Raw genomic sequence first — 27,761 nt, forward strand, 5'->3', positions numbered from 1 at the left:
CCTTATCTTTCTTGCAAGAGATGACCTACAGTTTTTTCCTTCCTCATGTACATGAAAACTTTTCTGAATGTGGCAAGAAATGAGGTTATTTAGTAAAACCCTCGCCCCCATCCTTTTAAAAAAAATCTCTGGGTGCTGTGCTTCACTACATAAGAGAAGGGATGAGCAAGATATGCCATCATACGCTTGCAGAAGCACAACAGGCTTCTCTATACGAAGCAAGAAGGATAAAGATCTTGCTAATATAGACCATGCTCCCAGTTTAAGAGTCTTTGTATATCTTGTACTGCTTGTCCACACTTTTTTTTTCTCATTATGACCAAACTATTGCCAGTGAAAACTTGGAGCAGTTAGTTCATAAGTTACTGTATATCAAATCTGAAAGCAGCATGGATTTCCTTTGAATTTTTTTAAAGTTCTGGTAGAAAAATGAAACAGGATGGAATCTAGTAAAATTATTGGGTGTCTCAAAATACATTAATAGGTAACTGACTCCTAAGGTTGTTTTTTCTCCTTTCATTCTGTTTATATGCAGCACAATGGAACTGCTGAAACATTATAGGTTTCAATTAGCTTGTTTTTATTGGAAATGCTTTAACTTCAACATTTGGTTTAATGACCTCATTCCATCCTGACTTTCCAGGGCAGGGGGAATCCTTGCATAGACTCTAGTAATGTTCACCAAGCGTCTGTGGTTGAGTTTCTGTCTACATTCCCGTTAGATGCTCCATTTGTCCAAAGTTTTATAATTTGTTTGTTAAAATATATGGGAGGCATGGCTGGCTTAGGTTGAAGCCTGGAGGAGAATGCTTAATAGTGTCATGCAATGGCTCTCTTATATACAGGAGATCTGTGCGTTTGAATCCCTGTACCTTCAAAAGGAAAATAGCCGATTATAGTCTGCAACATTATGGAACGTGGATTAGGCTATACATGTTGGCTCTGTCTACACTGCACCCCTTTCCCGGAAAAGGGATGCAGATTAGACGCTTTGGAATAGGCAAATCCACGGGGGATTTAAATATCCCCCGCGGCATTTGCATTAACATGGCTGCCGCTTTTTTCCGGCTTGGGGATAAGCCGGAGAAAAGCGCCAGTCTAGATGTGACTGACTAGCGCCAGTCTTTCAAGTAGGAATAAGAGATCCTCCGGAAAAGGGTTTATTTTCCGGAGAATCACATCTAGACTGGCGCTTTTCTCCGGCTTATCCCCAAGCCGGAAAAAAGCGGCAGCCATGTTAATGCAAATGCCGCGGGGGATATTTAAATCCCCCGTGGATTTGCCTATTCCAAAGCGTCTAATCTGCATCCCTTTTCCGGGAAAGGGGTGCAGTGTAGACATAGCCGTTATGTATAACCTTTTAGCCATTATTAAAGATAGATGGGAAGGAGAACTGTCTATGATAGTGTTTCTCAACCAGTGGTACAAGTACCCTTTGGGGTATTCGAGAGGAGTATGGGGAGTATATCAACACAACTGAAATTTGGAAAAAATTGAATTTTTGTTTTAAGTTTTACAGCTTTTTATTATTTTTGTACTTTTTACACCCAAAAATTTCATCGACCACCAGACTATGATTAAGTTGTTTAAACAAATGTGTTGCAATGGTAGAAAACATTGTGTGTGTCTGAAAACTGTAGGTACTGGGGGTTCTTATAATTTTTTTAAAGGGGTACTTTATTAAAAAAGGTTGAGAAACACTGGTCTATGATAACATCCAATATTCTGTCTTACTAGTAAGATTTTTTTTATGGTACCTAACACCATTAACATTAAAGGAATGAAGGCTTCTGTGATCCAGTACTGCCAACCCCAAATTTTCAAAAATCACGAATTAGGGTCATCAAAATTCATGAGATTGGCTTTAAATCATGGGATTTTATAAAAATAATAGATCTGGAGTTCTTTTTATTTCCCTTCTACTTTTGCCTTTAGGGTGAGCGGGGGTCACATTTTGAAGATTTTTTTTCATAGCCAGAAGGGCTAGAAGCTGACATTTTCTTCAGGAATGAACCTCAAATCATCACATATCCTCTTGACTGCAGGGGCTTTAAGGAAAAAATAATTATCATGAGACACGTGACAAAATCATGAGAGTTGACAACATTGGATTTCTGTATATTATACGGCTTGGAATTATACCTATAAACATATATTTGCTCTCTAAAATGTCTTGTTTTTGTTGTTTTAAGGCAAACACTAAATATGGGCTTTGGGGTGGGTTTTTTTTTTTATAGTTTTTTGGCTGTTTACTAAATAGAACCATGAAACATAGCTTCGTGACCTTTGTTTCTGACCTGATCTTAAGCTCTTTCTTAATCTTTAACAACTGAGTGTTTCATTCTCTGGATTCCATTTGGTTTCACTGACCTAGATTTTGCCAGCTGGGATTGATTGCTGGGATGAGCTAAGTCTATTAAAGCCTTAAATTCTCTCCTTTCCTGAAGGGTAAATCATTTCTTTCTTAACTCCTTGTTTACAGGTGACTTCATTATTAATCTTACTTCCCTGGGAGGTGACCCAACTTTTGATCTCAAATAAAAATAAATAAATAAAAGTGTAAATTGAATTCTCTTCGGCAGCAGACGAGCTATGACAAACTGTGCTCCAAGAGACCTGAGGCTTTGGGGGAAAATTTTCAGGTTACGGGTGTTAATGTAAGCCAGTGGTGTTGCTGAGAGTTTAGAAATCTTTGCAGAGAAATCAATGGGTGCTGTTTCATGTCTACTGTCTATCCTTGATGCCTGAAGTACTCATGTGACTCTTGAAGATGCTCTGTGGGTAGGCTTGGTTGGAGAATGATTCCCGCTGTACCTCCATTTTTGGAGCTATAAGAAAAAAAACCCTCCACCTCTGAGGAAACGGGAAAATTCACTGGCTAGCATATATAGAAAAAATACATTTTTTTAAATTTCTTGACTCAAAACTTTAAACACATGCAAGAAGTCATTCTCAAAGGTAAAATAAAACTTTTAACTCTTGAATGGTTAATTTTCTCTGCAAATAAAGAGGCACTTTCTGCTGGATGCAGATTAACAATCTGCAGGTGGTTGGAATTTCTTACTGGGGTGGAGGTGAAGAAAAGAAAAGTGAAAATTCACTATGGATTGAACACTTTAATATTTTAAATATACTATTTGTTACATCTGAATATTCATCTGCAGAGCCTCTAACATTTATATAACCAAGGCCATCTGCAAGAGAAGGAGGGTAATATGAACTTTATTGATAGGGTGATGGGGTGATGACAAACAGTATGAAGGAAGGGCACAGAGAAATACTAAGGCTTGGTCTAAACTACAGAGTTAGGTTGGCATAAGGCAGTTTAAATTGTCCTAACTCTGTAAGGGCTCGTCTACACTGGCCCCTTTTCCGGAAGGGGCATGTAAATTTCACCAGTCGTCGTAGGGAAATCCGCGGGGGATTTAAATATCCCCCGCGGCATTTAAATAAAAATGTCCGCCGCTTTTTTCCGGCTTTTAAAAAAGCCGGAAAAGAGCATCTACACTGGCTCCGATCCTCCGGAAAAAGTGCCCTTTTCCGGAGGGTCTTATTCCTACTTCAAAGACCCTCCGGGAATAAGACCCTCCGGAAAAGGGCACTTTTTCCGGAGGATCGGGGCCAGTGTAGACGCTCTTTTCCGGCTTTTTTAAAAGCCGGAAAAAAGCGGCGGACATTTTTATTTAAATGCCGCGGGGGATATTTAAATCCCCCGCGGATTTCCCTACGACGACTGGTGAAATTTACATGCCCCTTCCGGAAAAGGGGCCAGTGTAGATGTAGCCTAAGTGTCTAGACTATAATGTTGCTCTCAGCAATGTAAATTGCCCAGTACAGCAACTTAATTCCCCCTCCCTGAGAGGCACAGTGCTGAGGTGGATGAGGTAGTGTGATGCAGTGTCTGTGTAGACACTGTTATTTACATCACTTGTTGGCTCTCAGCTCCATGTGTGACTGACAGTTGGAGCTCTCCCGCCCTGGGGCTGACAACCCGAGCGGGAAGAGGGCTCCAGCTGTGAGCTCCAGGGCAGCAGGACTGACACCACGGGCTCTGAGCAGTAATGCCTCCACTCAGTTAAGTGGAAGTGCTCCTGGTTAAGCCACACAGTGCTGATAATAAGCATAGTGTGGATATGAAATACCATTTGAAGCTACTGTGGTGGCAGAACGTTGACTTAATTTTGTAATGTAGCCATGAATTTAGACCTCACATTGTTCTAGTTGGCCAAGAGCTGTGAGGCTGTAGCAAGATTTAGAGATGAGGGTGGTGGTGATCTCCCTGTGAGTATTCCATTAGAATTTGTTCCTTTCAACATTAAAAGAAAATGATATACTCTGATTATCATAGCTCTTGCCAGAATTTATGGAAGGACTTTATACACAATATTCATGGATTCTGCTTAGAAATTTCGATCACTAAGAGAGAATCCCAGCATGTAACTTGGAAGGCACAACATCTCTTGCATGCAAAAACACTTATAAAGGAGCTTAGACCATTACCGTTATGCATACCTCTTCTTGTTACAAATTGCAAGGTAGCCAGAAGATTAGAAATATTGTCTGTACATACTGTGCATAGAAATCACATTGGGGATAAAAAACCTACACCTCAGTCTTACATCATGTTCTTGGGAAATCTCACATAATTTATAAAACCTATTGAAGACGGGTTTTTTTTTGTTTGTTTTTGTATTTTGCTTCACCATCCAACCTTGCCATTATTCCACACATTATTTCTTGTGAGGAAGATCCTTTATATTCAGTTTCATTTGTTTTTCCTTGTGTTTTCCTGGCTGTCCCTCTTGTCTGAGGCAGGAGAGCCTACAGCTTCCATGGGGTCTTGGGCAAAGTGTGGGTATGTGGATTCTGGCTCCTGGAAAGGGCAAGGCCTCAAGCAGAAGGGACAGGTTTGGGGGCAGCCAGTCTTCAGTGCCCCCTTCTCCCCTCCCTTGCTATCAGAGCTGCATGGAACATACCACGCTGGCAGCAATTTAAAGGGCTCAGGGCTCTGGGTGGCACTGCAGCTGCAGTGGCTGGAAGCCCCAGATCCTTTAGAATCACCAGGACCCAGGGCAACTACGCCTGTTGGGTCCCCTCCCTCCAGCAGGCCTGGTCTGAGGCAGTGTCTGTGTTGGTTCAGTAATTTTGATTCCTGGATTGACTTAATTCTCTTTTTACACTGTTATAGTAGAATGAGCACAGATTTATAGTTTAACACTAATTCTAATCTCAGTTAACTCTCTGGTGTCTTACATGCCATCTTCCTCTGTAAAAATGTTTCGTTTAGATTAATATACAAGTTAGTACTTTTCCACCTCACTCCCGTGTGCATGGAACACTGGGTAGAAACACAGCCGAATGCCATACTTTGAAACTGCCTGGTAGACTTAAATGAAAGTTAACTTGCTAGAGCTTGAAGACACTTTCTTGGGCAATAATATTTTAAACTTAGCTTCTAGATCGTTAAGGCAGGACCTTTGCTTTGGGTGATGAAACTGGCTAGAATAGAAGACATTTTCTTAAGATCCATTCTGTTTAGAGATCCCACATTTCTGCCTGATGTATTTTCACTGGGCCACTTTTTGTCTTTTTTTCTCTAAAAAGAGTCTTTCAGAAATTAAATCTTCACTTTACATATATTTTTGGATGAGTTCTGACAGTTTTTAGACACACGCACAGAGTAGGGTCTCTGTAATTTTGAGGATTTAAACGTTTAACTGGGTTTCTAGTTCTATTGTCTTTTCAATGTAATTTTTTTTCTCTCCTCACATTTGAGTCAGACTGTTAATAGTTGCTAATTACTACCCCTATTCTTTAAGAAACGAGAGGGAAAGAATGTCTGTGGCCAGAAAGCTTTTAAAGATGTATGCAGTGAGATAACACTCATAAAATTCACAGCCCATCCTGTGCAGCATAATGATGAGAAGAAGGCTAAGCCCTCTCTGTCAACCTTTTAGCTAAAAATATATAAAAAAATGGTAAGGCTGTATTTATAACCAACATGCTATCATTTTAGCAGATAGAGATGAATGTCACCATTTCCATAAATCTTGGCTTTAGAAAATTAAAATACTGTGGGGACCACAGAGGACTGAAGCCAATGACTATTTTCAGTGTGTGCCACTGCAGAAGACAAACTGTCAAGGGCATTCAGCTTAATTGCTAGAGGAAGGAAAGCTCCAGGCAGGCACACAATTAAAACAATAAATAACACTCTGTTTATTGGTGGGGGTTTAATGTACTGTCTGGATTCAACCAGCAAATCCCTTTTTTCATCTTCCAGCCTCAGATAAGTCCTTGCTCGGTTAGTGTTTTTTTTATTATTATTTCCCCTCCCTTGGTAGCTGACTCTGCTTTACTTATTCTGATAATTATGGCAGTTTTAACAAGCAACATGTGCATTTCCCCCCATAAATATGACTTTGCTCTGACTGGTAACATTTGTGGCTTTTAATGAGCACCTGCAGGTTTGAAATTTGTGGCACTACTCAATTCATTACCTCAGGGGGAACATCTCTGATGTCTTTCACTTTTCATTTGCCTCTCTGCCAAATGATGCTCTCCTGACAATCCAGAGTAAATAGGCCATTATCTGAAAATTTCTCACTACAAACTGATTTGGAGGTGGACAGCAAAGAGTCAGGACACTTCTTCAGTTTAATTTTTTTTAGACTTTAAAATATTTTCTAGTAGCTTAAAAGTGTTGGTTCTTTTTTTTTATTTTTTTTTATTTAGAGTGGAGTATATGTCAGTACATCAGCCTGCAAGGAGGATGATCCCCACAGAGCTCTATGGGATAGTGAATGTTATCTTTTTTTTCTTATGACAATACAGTTGTTCATTAGAGTAAATTCTCTGTGTTAACTTGCTTTGTTCTTAGTGTTCGTTGGCACATCTCTGGGCTCATAAAAATCCAGTGAAATGGAACAGGAAGGAAAGAATAAAATGTCAGAAGCAGTCAAAGCTGTGGCATCAGAGGTCATATGAGAGAATGTAGCTGTGTTGATAAAACTCATACAGTGACACGAGCACCTTTGTGTGCTTCATTATAAGTAGCATTTTTCACACAAGAGGGCGCTCTTGGAATTTTAAAGGAAATACTAAGAAGAAATGAGCTAGGCCTCTTTATTAAAAAGAGTGCACAGTGTCTAGCACTTCTTGAAAGCTGCGATGGGGAACCTAGTCTCCCATTGAATCAGTGCTTGTTTCAGATGTGTAATGCAAGTACATTTTAAAATTGCAACTTTTAACCACTCTACCTTTTAAATAAGAATGGTTGCTTGTCCGCTGTTTGGCTGTAGAAGGCTGTACATACTTGGCTAAGAACTGTAAATGATGGTAGATTATCTGCATGTTCAAGTGTAAAATATGAATGTCGGTTAGAAGTATGGTTTAGTTTCATGTCACTGGAATATGACTGTGTTTAGATGTGTTCTCTTTTAATTCCATCATGTCTGATGCCTAATATTTATAGGATATAAATAGAAACATATAGCAGGATTTACCTTGCCAGATTTGGCAAGATATCAAGCAAGTCACCTTTTGGTCTAAGGTAGTGGCCAGCAGTGAATACTTGGGCTACGTCTACACTGGCATGATTTTGCAAAAATACTTTTAACGGAAGAGTTTTTCCGTTAAAAGTACTTGCGCAAGAGAGCATCTACACCGGCATGGATGCTTTTGCGCAAAAGCATCCGTGCCGGTGTAGACGCTCTCTTGCGCAAGAAAGCTCCAATGGCCATTTTAGCCATCGGGCTTTCTTGCGCAAGAAATTAACGTTGCCTGTCTACACTGGCCTCTTGCGCAAGAATACTTGCTCAAGAGGGCTTATCCCTGAGCGGGAGCATCGGAGTATTTGCGCAAGAAGCACTGATTTCGTACATTAGAACGTCAGTGTTCTTGCACAGATACTCGCGGCCAGTGTAGACAGATGGCAAGATTTTGCGCAAAAGCAACTGCTTTTGCACAAAATCTTGCCAATGTAGACACAGCCTTGGAGTATAACCTGCCCACCATAAGGAATATGTCTTTCTAGTTCTGTCAGTTAGTGGTTCCTGGTGTTCTTAGAATATTTACAGCCTTATAATAACAGCACATGGAACCCAAAGTTCAAATTTGTAAGTCAGTCCTCAAAGATGATGGGATTATAACAATCTTTCCTGTTCTTTGGTCTGTTGTGATTTTTTTTTTTTTTTTTTTTGGAGGCCTTCACCCACCCAGTCATGGTTACTCTACAACACTATAGTAAGAGATAGTCCACCCTGAACAGCTTACAGTCTGCATAGTGGTGAATTTGTGTCATAGGAGATGGTAGAACTGGGACTATCCAAACTCATCTCCTATAGAGGCTACCAAAGTTCCATTAGATCAACTTTTAATCCGTGCAGATCTGGGTAGGATTCAAACCGATAACTGACAGGTGATAGGCTCTACAGCTCATTAATATCTCCCTGAGGTATCTAGTCCCCCATAAGTGCTAATGGTACCCTTTAGAGAATTGAAGCTTGCTTTCTGGACAGATGCACTTATTAAATCAAGTTCTGACCTTTTGGAGCTCACACAGGCAGTTTCTTTTACTTTCTGGAAACAGGCAAAATTTCCCACTGGTTGCTATCGGTCTCAAAATTGATCAGTCTCCCGTATTCTGTTTTTAAAGGGACAGCAGCCATTAACCAAAATACAAACCCAAAAAATGCAACAGTGAAACAAATATTAATACAATATTTGAATTCACTTCTACATACAATGTTTTGCTACATAGTATCTAACAATTACTTTAGTGGCTGTTGTATCAAGCAAAAGCTGGGACTAGAACTCATGATCTCTGGATTTGCGGTTTACTTCCCCATGACTGCAACATTTAGTTAAGGGATTCCCACTTGTTCTTTGTTACTACACCCCCACCTCTTTCACTCCACCCTGCCTCTGCTTGGGCTTTTCATGTTGAGATAATTTGCAATGCAGGCCAAAATTGCCTTGGGATAAAGTTGCAAGATCTGGCAACACATTAAATATAAGATGTTCTCAGTATTAATATAATGGACTAATCCATTTTTTGAAATTTAGATTTTGGCCTCTGATACCTTGTGGCATTGAGTCCCACAGGCTAACTGTGCTGTGTGAAAGGATGTTTGCTTGTTAGCTTTAAATTTTTTGCCTTTCAGGTTTTTTTCTTTAATTACCATTGCATTAGTATAACAAGAGGGTAAATAAACCTCTGTAAACTAACTTGTGTAATCTTTTGAATTTCTCCTTATAGGAATTCTTTCCATGGCTCCAGTCACTTTTATTGCCCATCTCTGGACCCCTTCTATTACTTCTGTAGCTATTTTGAAAGGGGTTGACCAGAATGGAATGCAATATTCAAAGTAAGGGTGTGCCATTGATATCTATAATGGCAGTACAATACTCTCAGAATTATTTGTAAGTCATTCCTCACACTCCCTAATATTTTGTTAGATTTTTTTTTAATTGCTGCTTCACTTTGAGCTGGCCAGTCTGATGCTCAGTTAACAATTAGTTTGGAGCCCAATAATATGTCTGAGTGCTGCAATTTATTCCTTCCTTACTCTTACCTCAACATTAAGGGAATTTTGAGCTGAGGATGTAATTCCCAGCTCTAAGAGACATGTTCATGCTAGGTCTGATCCAGTAAGTGTGTTAAAAAGTGTAGTTTTGGTGGCAGGAGGAGCTAGATACTCTGAGTATATACATAGCATGTTGGATGGGTACATATTCAGGGAAGCTTTCTATGAAATTTAGACATACTTCAGGTTCATCTGCCATCATGTTGTCCATTCACTTAATTTGGATATGTATTATATGTATTTTGGATACATAGGTATTTTTGAAGTTTCTCACAGTCTGCTGAGTTCTTGATTCACCTAAATAATTGTGTTTGCACCCAGATGTTGCTACTTCCCTTGTTACCGGTTGAACACATGTTCCTCTTTACAATCAGCAAAAATTGCAGTTAACACAGGGCAGTGAATCCCTCTCTTGACGCTCATACAGAATCTTTTATCTTTCTTGAATACCGGCCACATCAGGTGTGATCTTATTTAAAAGTATTTTTTCTTTTTCATCCAGGCCCTCTGTTATACCAGTTTTTGCCATCAGTGGCACCAGTTCCTGACATTTCTGCTCTCTAAGCACCTTTTAAATGTTCTGATCTGTGGCCCTGACTGTCACAGCACATGACAAACAATCATAATGTTACATCACATTAAATTAAGTCCCACCTCAATGCCCCGTCTTCCTAGAATATGACCTTCATTTCTGTCCTCACTTGGGAAGAATCTTCCCTAGACCGCTATAGGCCGTACTGTGCCACCAGTTGGAAGCAGAACTCCCCATTTATTTCATCACAGGAGGGCTGCTTAAAGTGTGACAGCACAGCATGTGCTAGTGTTTTTCCATAAATCAAATAAAAGGATGTAGTTCACACACTTGCTTGAGTCCATTGTCTAAGCTCCACTTGTCACAATAGGAAATGAGAGTTTCCAGTCTGTTTCCATTTAAAAAAACATACCATTTCTTCCTTATTGGTTTCTGATTAAGCTCCAACAAATAACTGCTAATATATATTAGCTTATTTTTTATAGGATGAGAACATTAACTCTGTTTGAGTGCTCCTAATTTTTTTAATCATACTATGTCTTTTCCGGACATTACACTGAAATTATTGGGATTTGTGAAGAGTAAGTAGATATTGATTTCAAGAGAGGAAAAAAAAAGCCTCTATAGACCCTGGTTAGAGAAGAGGATTTTTCCCTTTTCATAGAGAGGTTTAGAGCTACTGGCAAAACATTGGATGAGTGGTGCAAACTGTCTGGCTTTCATTTATAATACTGTCAGTGTATTCATGCCAGCCACTAATGACTACAGAAGAGAAGGCATCTTATGTTGCTAAAAAATCTAAATTATACTCCCGACAGGTTGACACTGATGCTCCAAAGTGCAGGTTTGAAAGATAATTCCTAATCTCAATAGAAAAGGGGTGTCAAATTCAATTTTATTGAGGGACTGATTGCATTTTTCCTTTTAACTCTGGAACACCACAGGAAAAAATATCCACCTGACTTGCTACTGAAGTATTTTCACTTGTTCTGTCTAAACACAAATACATTTAGCATAATGCTGCATGTTCTTTTGCACTCCTCTGGGTCACTGCCCATCCTGACTTGACGCATGATTCAATTTTAGTACAATAAACTTGTTTTATTACTTATATTGTGGTAGTGTCCAGAGGCCTATTGCATTAAGCACCACAAAATCTATAATAATGAGATATAGTCCCTGTCTCAAAGACATTACAATACAGGGCTCTAATAGGATAACTCATGCGACCTATCCTAGGTGACCTCTCCTAGCTCCTCCAGGACTCTGTATTTTCTAGAGACTTTGATGTTTTATGTCCTCTGTAACATCTGGTTTTAGTTTTAGAATAAGAAAGCCATTCTAGTCCAGATGGAGCCAGACAAGTGGTTTCTTCGCCATTGATGATACAGCCCCTTTTCTCAAAGAGATTTATTTTATTATTGCTTTTGTTTCCTATGGCTTCCCCCTTTTAAAGCCTCCTCTGAGCTAACTCCTAGGAACCAGGCAAGTGAATATCAAACTGATAACATCAGGCCCATATGACATTTATTAAAAATAACATATTTTCCACGCCAGGAATCAGCTAACAAAGCAAAGTCTTTTGTATTAACTGCGTAGAGTCTCAGGAAAATCTCGCCCTACATAGAATAATGTCTGTTGACTTCTGTGTAAATTCTGATATTTCAGCATATTTGAATCCTGAGAACAAACTTCCTGAGTGCATAACATTCTTTAAAACATGAAATCAAATGCTTGTTCTTCATGTTTCTTTTTGGGGGGTGAGGGAATGTGCTAGATGCAAGCATATTATGAAAAACAAACCAAGCAACTCCCTAATCCTAGTGGCAGACTTCCTTTTTTTCAGATAACCCCATTGGTATAGCCATGCACAGGCAAAGACTAGAGTGCTGATGAATTTAGACTGGTGTTAGTCTTGAAGAAATAAATAATATGACATTAAAAACAGTTCCTTATCAAGAGGAATTTGGTGGTGAAAAATAGTTTTATAAGCTTCCCAGTATACACAGTATTTAAGTGGGGTGGACCAAACCATCTAGAGAAAAATTTTTAAAAAACAACAAATAGTTTAGTAGCACTGCTACTAGACTATTTGTTATTTTTTAAGTTTTTCCTGTTACAGACGAACTCTGCTACCCTTCTGAAGCATCTAGATAAAGTGAGCCTAGGTCAGTGTAACTAGATATAATTGTCTGGATTGGTTCACAACAATGAGGTTAATTTTAAAAATAAATACTGATTTAAAAAAAATCGGAATGTCTTTGTTTTCAGACAGTGAACCCAGCCTTTGTATTTAACCAATATATATTTGGATCACTTCTGACTATTAACATGAATGAACCAAATTGTTACCCTATGCAAACATTTACTAAGGCAGTGTGAGATGTGTTCTGTAGTCTGATGAAACTTAAAGTGCCAATTAAAAATGATGAGTTGTTTTATGCCAATAGGCCAGACCCTGCAGTGCTCACTCATGCAAAATTCTAATTGACTCCAATCCAATGGGAGGTCTGCTGGCATATGAACAGTAGGGAACAGGGACAGAAGCACAGCCTCAGAAAACAAGTTCAGAAATCATAGGGGGAAGCATTTGGTGTTCACTGGAATCACCAGCAAATGTGTGCACCCTGTGGGGAGAGGGCTGAAAGGGAATTGGGGACACTCTAGTCTGTCCTCCCTCAAAGGCATGTTGCTGTGGCTCCCTTAAGATCTGTTCTGTCACAAACACCCTGTTCTCTTTACTCCCAGTGGGAAGTTTGACTGACTGGAGTCGAACAAGTAATTGATCCTACAAAGACATATGACCATGCCACCTCGTGCTGGAATCCATCTTGAATTTTGTACTTTTCCACAGAGGTGCGGGGAATTGAACAAAGACCTCCTACCCCAGGGAAATTCTGTATAAGGAATCTGAAGCAAATAATGATTGTCTTCAGCTGGCTTCACAGACTGCTCCCTCCCTGAGAGGATAAATGAAAATACTTGGAAACAAAAGAGCTCCAATGGGAGGGGAGGAGAAGAGCGCTGGTCGCAGGTCAGAAAGAAAAGCTCTTGTCTGATGAGGACTTTACCAGAAATAGGATCTAGGGTGAGAAATTATGATTTGTATCAACTTCTTTTAGTGCATTAGCCTTACACTTAAGGCTTAGCGTGTGGGTCTTGTTTTATATAAGCTTAATAAGTTACTTAGATCTATATTACTTGCAACTACTTAAATCCTACTTTTTATATCAATAAACAAAAGTGTAAATAATTGTTACTGCGGTGGAGGGGAAACAGCTGTGTATCTCTCTCGTTGATAAAGGGAGCAAACTTATGAGCTTGCTCTGTATAAAACTTTTATGCAGTGTAAACAGCTTTATCTGGGTTTTGACCCCATTGGGGCAGTGCACCTGACTGCTGTGTCTAGTCCCTGTGACTGACCTTTCCCAGCACTGAGCTGCTCTCAGTGTCTGCATTGCTCTGTGGTAGGCTGTTACCCAAACTCTGTGCCTTTTCTGGGGGAGACTAGAGGTTCTGACTCAACAGGACAGGATGCCGGGGTACCCCAGAGGGCAGTTAGGTGATCAGCCCATCAAGAGACAGTCTCATGGTGATCTCTGTGACTCTACCCATCATAACTAGTATCTAGAAAGGAAGGATGGACTAGTGTTTGTGGCATCATCTTGGAACTTAGGAATCCCAGGTTTATTGTCTGTTCTACAGAGCCCCACTGTTGCTTTGCCTCTCCATGCCTCAATGTCCCATCTGTAAAATAAGGCAATGGCACTTCCCTATATCACAAGAGTGAGTAGGATAAATACAGATATTACAGGGATGGGGTGAGTGTGAAATAATCTTGCAACCAGGATGGGGCAAATGGCGCTGTTGCTTAGGGTGGAAAGCTGCTGGGGCAGAAAAATGAAAGGAAAAAAACAGCTGGAGGTGCAAATATGGTTGCATATCCCAGCTGCTCTGCATATAAGTATCTAAGATCTACATGCTATTGCAAACAGAAGTATGAGTCTTTGTATCAATGCAAATATTTTAGCAGGGGTGGGAGACAGATGTAGGGTTATAGTCATCATATTAATTTGTTTTAAGCTCTATGTGGTTTATCCTGGTTATTGTACAGCAGTGCTGACTCAGGCAGCCACTGACTTATTGCAGAGACTTGCACAAGTCCCTTCTTATCCTCTCTCTCTCCTCTCTCTTATTTATTAAAGATAGTATACTTCACATTGCAGTTAAGGATTAGTTGAATTTCATACAGCACTTTGAGCACCTTAACTGCCACGTAAATGTTATTATCACAGTTGAAATGCCAGTCATTGTTTCACTGGAGGTGGAATTTAATTACTCTTGGTTACTGACAGAGCAGTGAGGAGGATTTTTAGAGGTGTGTCATCATTTTAAAGCTTTACTCCATTCTATCCAGTCTTGGGAGGGGATTGAAATGGTGACTGCTTTGGGAGGATTAGTGTAAATGGAAGGTAGGGAAGATACTTCTGATTTGTTCACATCCTCTACAACTCAATGGTACCTTCATAGTGAGAACATTGGAGTAAGGCTATTTGATTGTAAAAAGATTCCATATGATGATGGTAAATTTTGATACAAAAAATGGACAGACAATATAAGTATCCCATTGAGTTATAGGACTCTCTTTACTAACTGCAGTAGATTAAGAACTTTACATTGGACATCTTAAAAATCTACAATACTGTATGTTATACGTTTTTTTTTAACTAGATACCATGCCACAGAACACACTTAATGAGAAATGCGGTGCTGTGAATTGTAGTCTCTTATTATGGCAGTGGTACAACTCCCATATACTAAAAGGCTGTGTCTACAATGACATGATTTTGCGCAAATACTTTTAACGGAAGAGTTTTTCCTTTAAAAGTATTTGTGCAAGAGAGCATCTATACTGGCATGTGCCTTTGCACAAAAGATTTGCTTTTGCGCAAAAGAATCCATGCCAGTGTAGACGCTTTCTTGCGCAAGAAAGCTCCGATGGCCATTTTAGCCATCAGGCTTTCTTGTGCAAGAAATTGATGTTACCTGTTTACACTGGCCTCTTGCTCAAGAACATTTTTGCGCAAAATCTTGCCAGTGTAGACACAGCCAAAGTGTTCACTGGGTTACCATATGTCTCACACAATAAATAAGCTAGACATTGACTCATGTTCTCCTTAGTACATTTTGATAAAATATAGCTATTGTACAGATATATCATACTCCATTTGTTGGTATTTAAAGAGTACAATTGTATAGAATAACAAAGATTTTTCTTAAGTGTGAGTTAAGTTTGCCGTTTCTTTTAGGGGAAGGTTAATTGGTATTGGTCACATCCAGTTTTTAATAGTTTTTTATGTGTTTGAACTCTAGCAATATTATAAATTATGAATATAAAGTGAAGTATTTAATTATCTGGTCCTCTCTAACTGAAAGAAAATCATTTTATTTGACAAACATCACTCTTTCATTGCAATTGGATCACAAAATTCATAAATCTATTTGATTTGAAATTTTACAAATTTTTCAAGTAAAAAGACATTTTAGTTTGCTCATTAACTGACCATTATGAGGATTCCCAAGTGATGTGGTATTGTTTCTTTTCCAAGATTGGAAGACTTGTGTAATTAACTAATATGCCAACGTATGCATTTTACAGTCTAATTCATTTTGGAATGAATTACAATTCATTTTAAAATTACTTTACCATTCATTTTCCCCCAATTATTAGCATTAGTATAGCTCTAACTTGCTAATGTTTATGAAAGGCAAACACCAAAAGGGTTGTGAATTCAGTGAAATTGAAATTTACTTTTGAACATGAATAAATATTCATTAAGAATGTTTTTTGCAATATTTTATCTACTCTTTTTACTGAGTAAAAGGTCAATAGATGGGTAGATTACTCAGGTAGTAACATATGAAATAGATAATCTTGATACCAGTGTTTCATCTTGCCAATAAGTTGTACATCTATAACATATATTTGTTTACAAGCATTGTGAGAGTTAGGTGTTTACCAAATAGAAAATATATTCATTTAGCAGATCTATTTAGCAGATCTATTGTTTTTTTTCTCTCTTGTTTATGGAAATATGTTTCTTTATCGGGGTTGATTTAAAGAGGGACTCTTCATATTAGGAAAACTTTCAAACATCTATGACTTAAAACTCAAAGAAGGTTTACCTTCCTTCTAAGATTTATATCATATGAAAAACAAAGCTGCACATCTATACATTTAAATTTTACTGTTTAAAATAATCTCTTGCTCCTTATCTCCTCTTACTTTTCCACTGGGATCCTGGAATTCTGCATTGAAATATAATTCTGAAAATTACATGGTAGTCTTAGCCTTGTCTGCAGTGAAAGTAGGAGGAAGTCTTTACACCACAGATTACTCTGATCCCCATTTGGTTTATGTGTGGAGAACTCTACAGACATTGAGAAGATGGAAACTTTACTTTCACAACTAATCCCACTGAATTCAGTTAGACAGTTCATAGTTGTAAAGCTAAGCATGTGCATAAGTGTCTACAGCATCAGGGCCACAGTCTGGAGGTGGCTGTGGAGCTACGATACAGTCCATCCCAACTGCTTTTTCTGTCTGGAAGTTAGAATATCAGCAGCTGTCCTCCTGCATCCTCTTTGCAGGTGTTTAGGTCCATCAGATCTGTCATAGATTAGGAAGTGCTACCCTTAAATTAGCTTCAGAATTCAAAAGCTTCAAGAGGTAGCTGAGTTAGTCTGTGTAGGATAAACTTAAAAAACAACAAATAGTCTTTATAGACTAACAAAACATGTAGATGCTATCATGAGCTTTCGTGGGCACAACCCACTTCTTCAGATGACTGAAGTAGAGTTTAGGATGTCCAGACCCAAAGTATAAACTCAATACTCCAGAAGTGGGTTGTGCCCACAAAAGCTCATGTTTTGTTAGTCTATAAAGTGCTACCAGACTATTTGTTATTTTTTAAGTTTATTCAGAATTCAAGTCTCTCTTTAAAAAGGAATCTCTCTCTCTCTCTCTCTCTCTCGCTTGTGAATGAACTATATAGCCTATATATCAGGAATATTAGTTAAAGGGGAATTCATTGTAATGAGTTTCACAGTAACAAAAAAGTTGAAAGTATTTGAAAGCTGAAGAAAATGTGGTCTACTCTGAGGACATGTGGTAAGTATAAATTGTTTTTCTCATAATAAAGAGACTGTATGGAGAACCAACCGCTGCTGAAGGTTGATCTGCGCTTGACTCATTTGTCACAAGAAATAGTAATAGTGTGCACACAGCTCACAGTTGTAGCCTGTGCTCCTGCAATCCCATTATGACACGCCTCTGGTGCTCCGGTCTGTATTAATGGGTGCTCAGCAACCACCTCCACTCTAGAGCAGCCTTTACAATTCTTAAAAGAATTTTCTAGTGATTACCAGCTTGTGGGTTCTAAATAACCTTCATCCAATTTCAAGTAGAAAAATTGTATTTGCTTCATATAAACAATAATTCTTAATGCTTATTACATTTTGCAGTAATCGCTCTTGACTCATTTCCAAAAGACTGGCATTCCCTCCTCACCCCCCAGAAACTGCTCATAGAAATCCTAAAAGTAAAATTGTATCATTTTAACCCTATGCTATTGTTGCCGTTATATCCCTGTCCTCTGATTTCTAACAAATTATAGCTTTTTAAATGTTTTGTATGTCATTGTGAAGTTTACTATGCATGCTAAATGATTTGAGTTATTTAAATGGTATTGAAATAAATTACTGCCTTCATTATGACAGACAACAGATGAGTACATTATACTACTTAATCTCAGTTTCTTTAACTAAAATACCATGATTGCTTTCCATCCAGTAGTTCTGTAATTGTTCTCTTTGTATTTCACTATATGGCTTTGTAATAAAGCTAACACTGACTTTTTTGCTCTTGTTTTTTAAAAAGCACAAGTAATAACACACTTAGCTATCGTCAGGCAGATGATCAATTGTTTAGTTAATTCTTTTATACATGGGTCTGAATAGGACTGGCATACAGCTGTGTGAAACTTGGCACTTATGGTTTACTACCTTATTTTGTTTTGTGTTCGGGTTTTTATTTATTTTTGTGTTTGTTAAAAGTTCCATTAATTCGTTTCTCAGGTTCTCATTAGTAAATTGCATTTTATCTACCTAGGAAACCAGTCCTGATGAGACTTGAAGCAAGGACTCCAGGAAACTTAGGTATTTCAGCTAGGTGCTTACCTCACTAACCTACCTCTTCATCATTACATTAGCCAGGTGACTTAAGAACTTGAGACCTCTGTTTACTGATCTTTTCTCTTCAAGTTTTTCCTGGAAAGCTCACTTTGTAATTTCCCTAAAAGGTTCTTTTTCAGTAAGTGTTCCATAAAAAGTAAATCTGGTAGTGCACCAGAAAGGCTCAAATCAAACACTGCTTCTTGGCTATTCAGCATTAATGAGTCCAAGGGAAAAAAATACTCATCAGCATTGCATTGCACCCAGGGCTGCCTATGCTAGAAATCATGCTGTGTTTTGCTTACCTAGATTTCTGCTTTAAATGTTAGCTAACCGCGACTGAATGATGGACTTTGCTTTCTGTTTTACATTGTCCAGAGACACAAGTGCAGGCTGCTTTGAGTAGCTTGTGGAGCTGAGGCAGCCAGGGAGCCTGTCTGAAGGTCCTGCTTGGCCATGTTCCAGATCCAAATGTTTGATAGGCCGATTTGGCCCACAGGTTGTATTTTTTTGCCTGCCTCTGGTCTAAAGAAATTGCTTAAAGGGCCTATGCTCGGGGAAGCAAAGGTCAAGAAAGGTGTTGTGAACGTTATGTTAACGCTGTAAGTGTCTGTCCATAGTCAGGATGTAGCTAGATTGTGCATTTCAAGAAGCACTACCTGCTTGACTTCTCCTTGAAATTTTATAACTAACCTCTAGGGACACCTTTAAAATGCTGCATTGCTATTTTTCTTTGCTTGTCCAGGCAAAGGTCCACTGGTTATATGCAACACTGATTTTAATTTGTGGAAGTCTATTAGATGCATATAAATAATCTTAGACTATTTTCAAAGCAGAGTTACAGAATAATATTACTACTTTAACTTGATGAGAAAAATGCAAGGTGTTCAAATTAGCTAGGTTTACACTCTTTCAAGTATTTGCCACACTAATAACTATATATGGATTGCAGTCCTAATGAAATCATTTTACAATGATCTTTCAATTAAATTGCATTCATTTTTAATTATCAACATCCACTGACCAGTGGTTTTTGTATATAACAGTAACTTTTTCATATTAATACAGTTTGTGATTAATATAGTTCTTACTCTGTCCATTTCTGTACTAAAAAGGGAAAGCATGAGTGGACATGGTGATGAAGTTAACCCCCAGTTAGTCCTGCCCAAGTTTCTCTTTATAGTTGGATGGAAGCCGGGTAGTTAAATTATTGCCATGCTAACATTCTAAATATTTCAGTGACAGTGTAAAAATAATTCACTGCTGCAGCGTAACACAAGCCTTTCAGTGTCCGTAACATTGTGTAAAAAAAACTGATTCAGTGAGTTAGACCCTGAGTACTGAGCTAAGTGTAAGATTGTGCCGACCTTCATGTCAAGGAGTTTATTTTAGGCTTCCATCAGACAGGTAGCTTACACAAATACTTCACCTTGACATGCTCTTTTTGCTTGACTGGAACTGTTGTATGAACGAATTGCCCTTAGTTTGATGAACATGAACACTCTGCCACAGATCATACTCAGTTGGCCGTATGAGACAGAGACTTGGAAGATCTGAATTCTGTTTGTGATTCTGCCACTAGCCCTCAGTTTCCCTGTCTGAAAAATTGAATAATGATCCTATCTGTGTAACAGAAAGCGACTGATTAAAAGTGTGATACCAATGATGGGCAAGCAAGGATAGTGTATGAGCTTGTGAGTGGTCCTCCTTTGTCTCAGTGGGCTATAAGATCGAAATTGGGCAAGTGCTCTAACCATTATCCCCATTAATACATGGCACACCAGATAGTTCATAACAAGTAGAAATGCTTTAATCATTCATATATTAATATAACTGTCCCCAACTTCAAATATAACAAAAGAAACATTGGCACTTACTTTACAATACATCATACTCAGTGCGACTTCTGGTTACATCTTTCCTTCACAATCTTTCTTACATTAGGAGTAAGGGAATGTGCAGACACATCACAATTCAGCACTGAGGGTTCCATCCATTAGTCTGTTGCATTTCTTGCAGCTAGTGTATCCCATTGCAGAAAAAGTCTGTTCAGGTGTGTGTAGATTCGAAAGATCGACATACAATGCAATGCTGGAGAACTAGACCCAGGGTATTCAACCAAAGTTCTGCTATACCTTTTCTCTTTATCTCTTTAATTTTGTCTTCTCCCAGGGCACAAACATGAATTATTTTCTTCTCAAACTTCCTTTTATCAACCCCAAGCCTTTTGATGTACTATTCCACACTTGCTCAAATCAAATTCAAATAGATTTGAGAGCAATGAGAAAAAGGGCTTCAGATCTCTCAGGGAAGAAAAGTAGCTACCAGTGTGGACAGCACTTGTATGTGAAATGATGGATCATATTAATTTCCTTGATCAGAGTGTTTGCCTAGCTTTTTGTTTTCAAATTTAGGAAGCGAGTGTAGTCACATGAAGGTAACATGAAGTTGATATGAACTGTAGGTGTACCATGAATTTTCTGACACTAGCAATTACATGGGTAAGAGGTGGGGGACAGGTACATAAGTTGGAGTGCAGGGATAGGGTCCAGAGTGACCTAGACAAATTAGAGGATTGGGCCAAAAGAAATCTGAAGAGGTTCAACAAGGACAAGTGCAGAGTCCTGCACTTGGGGCAGAAGAATCCCAAGCATTGTTACAGGCTGGCTAAGTAGCAGTTGAGCAGAAAAGGACCTGGGGATTACAGTGAATGAGAAGCTGGATATGAGTCAAGTTGTACCCTTGTAGCCAAGAAGGCTAATGGCATATTAGGATGCATTAGGAGGAGCATTTCCAGCAAATCTAGAGAAGTTATTATGCCCCTTTATTCGGCATTGGTGAGGCCACATCTGGAGTATTGCATTCAGTGCTTGGTCCCCCACAACAGAAGGGATGTGGACACATTGGAGAGGGTCCAATGGAGGGCAACCAAAATTATTAGGGGGCTGGAGCACATGACCTACGAGGAGAGGCTGAGGGATTTGGGCTTATTTAATCTGCAGAAGAAAAGAGTGAGGGGGGATTTGATAGCAGCCTTCAACTTCCTGAAAGGAGGTTCCAAAGAGGATGAGAGAGGCTTTCTCTATAGTGACAGAGGGCAGAACAAGGAGCAATGGTCTCAAGTTATGGTGGGGGAGGTCTAGGTTGGATATTAGGAAAAACTATTTCACTAGGAAGGTGATGAAGCACTGAAATGGGTCACCTAGGGAGGTGGTGGAATCTCCATATCTAGAGGTTTTTAAGTCCTGGCTTGGCAAAGCCCGGGCTGGGATGATTTACTTGGGATTGGTCCTGCTTTGGTCAAGGTGCTGGACTTGATGACCTCCTGAGGTCTCTTCCAGCCCTGGGGCTCTATGATTCTATTACTTCCCCCCCTCTGCAATGTCTCATTCAACGCATGTAGGTGACTCATTTAGGTCAATGAGAAAAGCCACATCCAAAATCTAGTTTTTATCATCTAACTCTGGGTAAATTTGAGATTTCTGAGCAAGAAATTGCTTGATTTCTGGTAGAAGTGCCAGAAAGTGGTCCAGTACTTAATCACAGTTTAACCAGCGCACTTCATTGTGTGCAACGAGGTCTCCAGAGTCTGTCCACAAGTTCTACAAACTGACGGTGATGCAGGGGCGAGCACACAGGAAATTAACAATCTTTGTCTATTACTGCTTTCAGTCTGTCCCCCTTGTCAAGTTTAGCACAGAGCACTTCTTGGTGTATTATGCAATGCACCCCAAATGTGTCAGGTACAAAAGCTTTCAACAAAGCTTGGAGGGGCACTCATCTGTTGTAACTGATACCATTTTTTCCAAAGGTAATTTGTGATCTATGAAAAAAATCAGTAAATGTCTCAAAAAATATTGAGCCCTGTGCTCACTCATATATTCCCAAGATCTAGATATTCTTCTGTCATGTTCAGGTCACTGTCAACACAATGGAACCATATGCAGAGCTGAGCAATGTCGTTAATATCTTTGCATTCATCCAGCACCATACTGATAGCTGCATATTGATAGCCACACTTCAATGTGCAGTTCTGAAAACCTGCTCAGCAAGATCGGCAGCTCTATCTTGCAGTCTGCAACTCACAGTACACCTGCTGAATTACAGGCATTTAACACATTTAATAATTTCCAGTTGGTTTTTAAACCCATCAGATAAAACACCTGAGGGTTTGATGATGCATTGTTTCACTAACTCACCATCTGAGAATGACTTTCCATTTTTTGCAAGCAACCAAGCAATGCGGAAGCTAGCCAAGGTCACTGCGTCACTCTCATCTAATGCTCATTTAAGTACCCACTTGTGCATTTCCAGGGCTTCTTCAGCTTTCAGAGCTGTCGAGCACACTGGGCAGAGCCTACTGCAAATTTTGCTACATGAGAGGAATGGCATGTTTCATAATGCCAACTAATGTATTTTTTTGGAACGGATATCACCTCATTGCAAATTAAGCAAAATGGCCTCTCTTTCTGTTCAATAATGAAATAACCTTGTTCCCAACTCCCTGACATTTACCATTCTGCCCTCGTCACTGACTTTCCTCTTTTTGGTTGCTATGTCTGTACTTTGATTTTTCACTCGATTCTCCTTCTTTATCATGTCTTTTCAACACAAAGTGATCCATTACTGGGGCAAATTAAATTACCATCAAAAGAAACATAAAGAAGTAGAGGAAACGTGAGGCTCTCACAATGTTGTGTGCAATCAGCATGCACCTCACACGTGCCCTTCCTTTAAATGCCTGTCACTTCTCATTTTGCTAGGGCAAGGTCAAGCACTTTACTCCATGCTCCTCTCCCTCTCCACTTCTTCTTCCCTCAAACCCACCCCCCCACCTGGTTTCTTTCCCGGGCATGCCCCATCCCCTCTTCTCCTGCTTCCTCTCAGCACTTCAAAAGCACCATGAATTGGCGGACTTGTGCCCCTTTCCCTCTCCGATCTCTCTCCTTCCCTCCCAGAGCTTGAACTCTTCAAATCGGCTGATTCGCAGTGTTCATGTTCTGGGAGGGAGGGGAAGGAATAGGTAATGAGTAGGTAAGTGCGGGGGCTGCACATTAAACCCAGTGGGCTGCATGCAGGCTGCAGTTTGCCCACAACCGCACTATGCTATACCTGACATTAATAATAGTAATAATCTATTACATATAAGAATTAAGTTAGTCATTCTTATTCCAAAGAAAATACTTGGTAGCTGAGCTAAATGCCTTGGTAGGCCTAGCAATCAACCACCACTTCAGAACAGTGGGTTCCAAAATGATCTGGAGAAATCTATTTTAGACAAAGGAAGAATCCAAGTTTAACACTTAGACTTTCCTTGAAAGTGGAATTTGAAGAAGAATTTGGGGTTCCACAAAATATGGGGCATAAGGGTATGCCTTACATGTTTACATAGACTGTAAAAGATAAAGCAATAAAAGTTAAAATATGCATAATTCTATTAGAACTAAGTGGTGGCTAATCCAGTGGAACATCTAAGGAAAATTGTCCTGTAAAATGGGAAAAGAGAGTATATGAATGAAAATGGAGATTATTCTAGTTTTGTAGCTACTTGGTTAATGATGTGCTGCCAATAGTTCAACAAAGATCTCCAACAAAAAATGTTCTGCTTTACCCTGTGATTTTAAACCCCCTGTGTTGCAGAGCGGAGGAATGAGGAACTGGAGAATCTATTAATTTTTTTTTTCTAGTTTAAACAGATGCTTTCTCATAATCAAGGAGGGAGGCAACAGCACTTGGCAAACAAATGCATTTAACTGCATTTTGCTGGCAATGTTTTTACTTTTGTTTCTGAAATCTATTTTGAGTTCATTGATGTATAGAATTTGTTTCCTATAATATGAGAGAATGAGCTTTGGGGAGGATCCTTCCCTTCAAAAATTTCTTCAGAATCACTGGCGCTGAATGGATTTCTAAGCAAATGGTATTCTCTAGAGAAGAACGAGGATTAAAAATCCCCTCTGACAGATGCCTTGGCAGTACCAGAGAAGGATTTAAGACACTAGAGTTGGAGTGACTTCCCTGATCTGGCTTTGTTTCAGAACAGGATCCTACCACGGGGTTCCTGCCGGTTACCTCGGGTACATTCCGCATGTAGCAAAGATGTACAAATAAAATCCTGATCACTCCATAGCTGCTGCTTGATGCAAATGTAGAATGTGGAGGCTTACTTATTGTTTATGTCAGAGCAGCTTTATGCAAGCCTTCCTAGAGGATGTAATAGTTTTAATAGAAAATGCAGCAAGAAATATGACCCTAAAGCATCTCAATGCAAGAGGGCAAGGGACTCATTGATATCTGGTAGGGAGTTTCAGCTGGCCTGACAAGCTGAATGTACCCCAAACTCATTAATGTTGTAACCTGAGATCTCAAATAAGAGATCAGTGGAAAGCAAGTAACATACTAATCCTTAATATGATTGTGTGTTGAGTGTATGGAGGACAAATTTCAAAATTCCAAACATATTGGCAATTGTTATCAAAGTCTGTCTGCCAGGCAGGGCTAAAGTTAAGCCACCCTAGACAAAGGAACGTGGTCAGCAGGAAAAGGTATTTCCAAGGTACAAGAAGAGACTGCTGGAGTGCAAATGACACAGAAGGTACTTGGAGTTATCAAGAGAGCAGAGAGAGGAGACTGCAGGAAACGGAACAACTTGCATTTTAGCAAACACCAGCAGAGGAATGAAACGTCCTTCACCTGGAGGCTCTGAATGACCTTGAATGAACTTTGGGGAATAAACTTCTGAAGAACCATTTCCAAAGTTTACTGAAATATAAGGAGAGGGGGATATGCTATCTTAAGCTATCTTTCAGGAAGGAGACAAAGGAGACACTTTGGACTTTGTGGGAGATCCTGGCCATAGGAGTGATCCACCATCTTAGCGCAGGGCAGATGAGTGGAGAAACTCTTTGGAAGAAAGGCTGTCACTTTTGTCCCACCTCCCCCCCCCTGAACTCACTTAACATCCCATCTCCCTTTGTTAATAAACTTGTTTTACTTTTAATGTAAACCAGCCAGTGCTTAATTTGTAATGAAGAGGTGCCAAGGCTCAAGCAATTAGTTGCCAGGGCTCAAGTGTGGCAAAGCAGTGCTGCGTGGCACAGGCGCTCAGGACACCTCAGGGTTGTATGCAGGCTAGAAGTGTCCAGACAGAGACCACAGGAATAAAGCATTTTGGGGCACTCAAGGTTGCAGAGCAGGAGATGACACATCCTCTCACTGGTTTGGATTGTACTCTCACGTGTGACAGGGAGGTATTGGTTTTCATTATTCTGTCAATAAGATCCTACTTGAATCGTGGGGTTGATCATCAAATAATTGCAGCTGAGTTGGAGATAAGACATGGAAAATAATGGAATAGTAATAATGAGCCTTTATTAACAGCAGTAATTTGGGAAAGCCAGAGCAGGGCTAAGCGTTTAAGAAAAATTTGCTGGCACAATATAAACACTCAAGTATTGTGTAATGCCTGCTAATTTGTTTGATTGGTAGACATTTTGTGGCAACTATATTACATTCATTAAAAAAGAAGTGGTACAGTGTGAATTCAGAAGACGACAAAGTCTTAACACAACTGCTTATAGAAATCAAGTCCGGTCACTTTAGCCTTTTACAATTTACAGGCATTGACTGTTACAGCAGTATTACTTGCACACTCAAAATATATGCCAAATAAGCTAATTAAAATAAAAATTATGGGGAAAGCCTAATATTGCAAGATCTGCAATTTCCATAATATCATTAATGAAGTTAATGAACCTTTATCTGAAAGCGTACTAGAAGATTTACCAGGCATTGCTTGGGTCCTTGAATCAATTTTTGTTTTTTGGAAAATAAAATGAGAAGGTACATGCTTCCTTTAAATCATTGCTCTGGGGTGGGGCTAGGGATGAGAGTTTCAGTATGCAGGCTGCCCCAGTGAGAGAGGACAACCCTAGTCTAGCCCCCTCTTGCCACAGCAGCTTTGGGCCAGGTGAGAAGCACCTCTCCAAGGCTGCTGCAGCTCCAAGGCTGCTGCAGCTGGTTGGGGCAGGTCCCAGTTTGTCTAACCCCTGAGCTACCCAGCCACAGTGAGGAATACAGTAAACTGTGTACTTTTCCCTTGCTCCCTGATGAAAGGGAAGAGACGACAATGTTTCAGTACTAAATGGGGAGAGGGAGGGGGATTGTCTCTTTTCTTTATAGTTTCTGAGAAGCAATCCCATTCTAGGCATATCCCATATTCCTGGCACCACCAAACCCTTACCTTGATTTAAGTTATGATAAGAGGAAGCTGTATACCAAATTTGATGGTTTTCACCCTTACCATTTAGGAGGAATTCTTGAATAGACAGAAAGGCAGGCTCTCTCAAATACACTGTAGATGTAATTTCAATAATGGATGCCCATCCTGAGTTCTTTGAGTGTGCTGGAAATAATTAAATTAACAGCTTATACCTTATCCATCATAATGGACTATAAGTGTATTAATTCTAGCAAAGGCAACCAAGTAACTTTTCTCCCCGTGCTCCCAATGATAAAAGTAAATTCCACTCCCGTTTCCTAGGGCTGGATGAAGAGAAAGGCAGTGTGTCTGGGAGACTAAGAAATCTAAACTCTCGTGGGCCAGGGTGGGGAACAAGTTACAGGGTCAAAATGCATTCATAGACACTGCCCTGTCTAAATGGCCTTGCTGCCATTTAGAGGAAGGGCCTTTCAGTTGGTTCTGAAATGTAGCATTTACTCTGCTTCTATGAGAGAGAGAGATCCAAACAGCTCCAAACTATAACATTTAAATCCAGTGTTAATAAATTTTTCATGTCCAAGGTAATTTCTCTGTGACACAATGATAATATACTATGTGTAAGGTTTCAGTTGGTAGGGCTGGCTGGTTCTTTATAAACTTAAACAGGATAGAAATTCCCTGTGAAAATGAGCTCATAAAGAAGTATATTTCCATAACTATATTATCCAGTGCTGATGATTTTTATGCTTGAAAGAGTAGAGAATTAATAGCTGTCAGTAAATACAAAATCTCTGTGTGGTAACTGACAGATTAAATACTAGGGATTCCAGAGGAGATTAGTCCACATTCTAAAACTGTGGATGTCAGTATTATTTTATATCCTGTTGCTGAATAAAGTTGCCTTGTGTTTCATATAAAATTAGGGATCTGTCTCTGATCCATTCATTCTTTTCTGTCCCCTTTCTCTTTCATTTTAGTGTATTCACATTGGCACTCTTACAATGGTTTGTATTTTCCTTTCCTGTGGAGGTCAGGCAATGACTAGGATGCAAGAGAACCACCAGGGCAGACTCATGGATATAAACCCATCAAAGAAATAAAATAGGTGGCCCATTGGTTGGTCCTAATTTAAAATTCAGCGTGATTGTTCTGAGGCAGGAGTGGGAATAACAGAGAGCTAAGGACCTGT

The 27,761-nt window shown here is 39.4% G+C and overlaps 1 protein-coding gene and 1 long non-coding RNA gene across 14 annotated transcripts in view; one reads left to right on the forward strand and one right to left on the reverse strand.

Annotated features, from left to right (window-relative positions):
• Nucleotides 1-27,761, forward strand: part of ST6GALNAC3 (ST6 N-acetylgalactosaminide alpha-2,6-sialyltransferase 3) — a 334,346-nt gene that overhangs the window by 36,647 nt on the left and 269,938 nt on the right. The window contains exon 2 of one of the 12 annotated variants that reach the window (XM_075936283.1): nt 18,290-18,336. The exons of the other annotated variants lie outside the window; for them this stretch is intronic. The gene's annotated coding sequence lies outside the window, so the exon portion shown is untranslated. The remainder of the gene's footprint in view (nt 1-18,289; nt 18,337-27,761) is intronic. 12 annotated transcript variants of the gene reach the window in all.
• On the reverse strand, nt 1,925-26,755 carry LOC112546977 (uncharacterized). 2 transcript variants are annotated; one of them, XR_012905927.1, is made up of 3 exons: nt 26,654-26,755; nt 8,546-8,644; nt 1,925-2,048 (listed from the first exon to the last, which is right to left on the reverse strand). It is a non-coding gene; the product is annotated as an uncharacterized LOC112546977 (long non-coding RNA). The 2 variants fall into 2 exon arrangements; XR_012905926.1 differs by lacking the exon at nt 26,654-26,755 and adding an exon at nt 20,229-20,296.

The sequence above is a fragment of the Pelodiscus sinensis genome, chromosome 9 (genome assembly GCF_049634645.1).
Source record: "Pelodiscus sinensis isolate JC-2024 chromosome 9, ASM4963464v1, whole genome shotgun sequence".
Classification (NCBI taxonomy): domain Eukaryota; kingdom Metazoa; phylum Chordata; order Testudines; family Trionychidae; genus Pelodiscus; species Pelodiscus sinensis.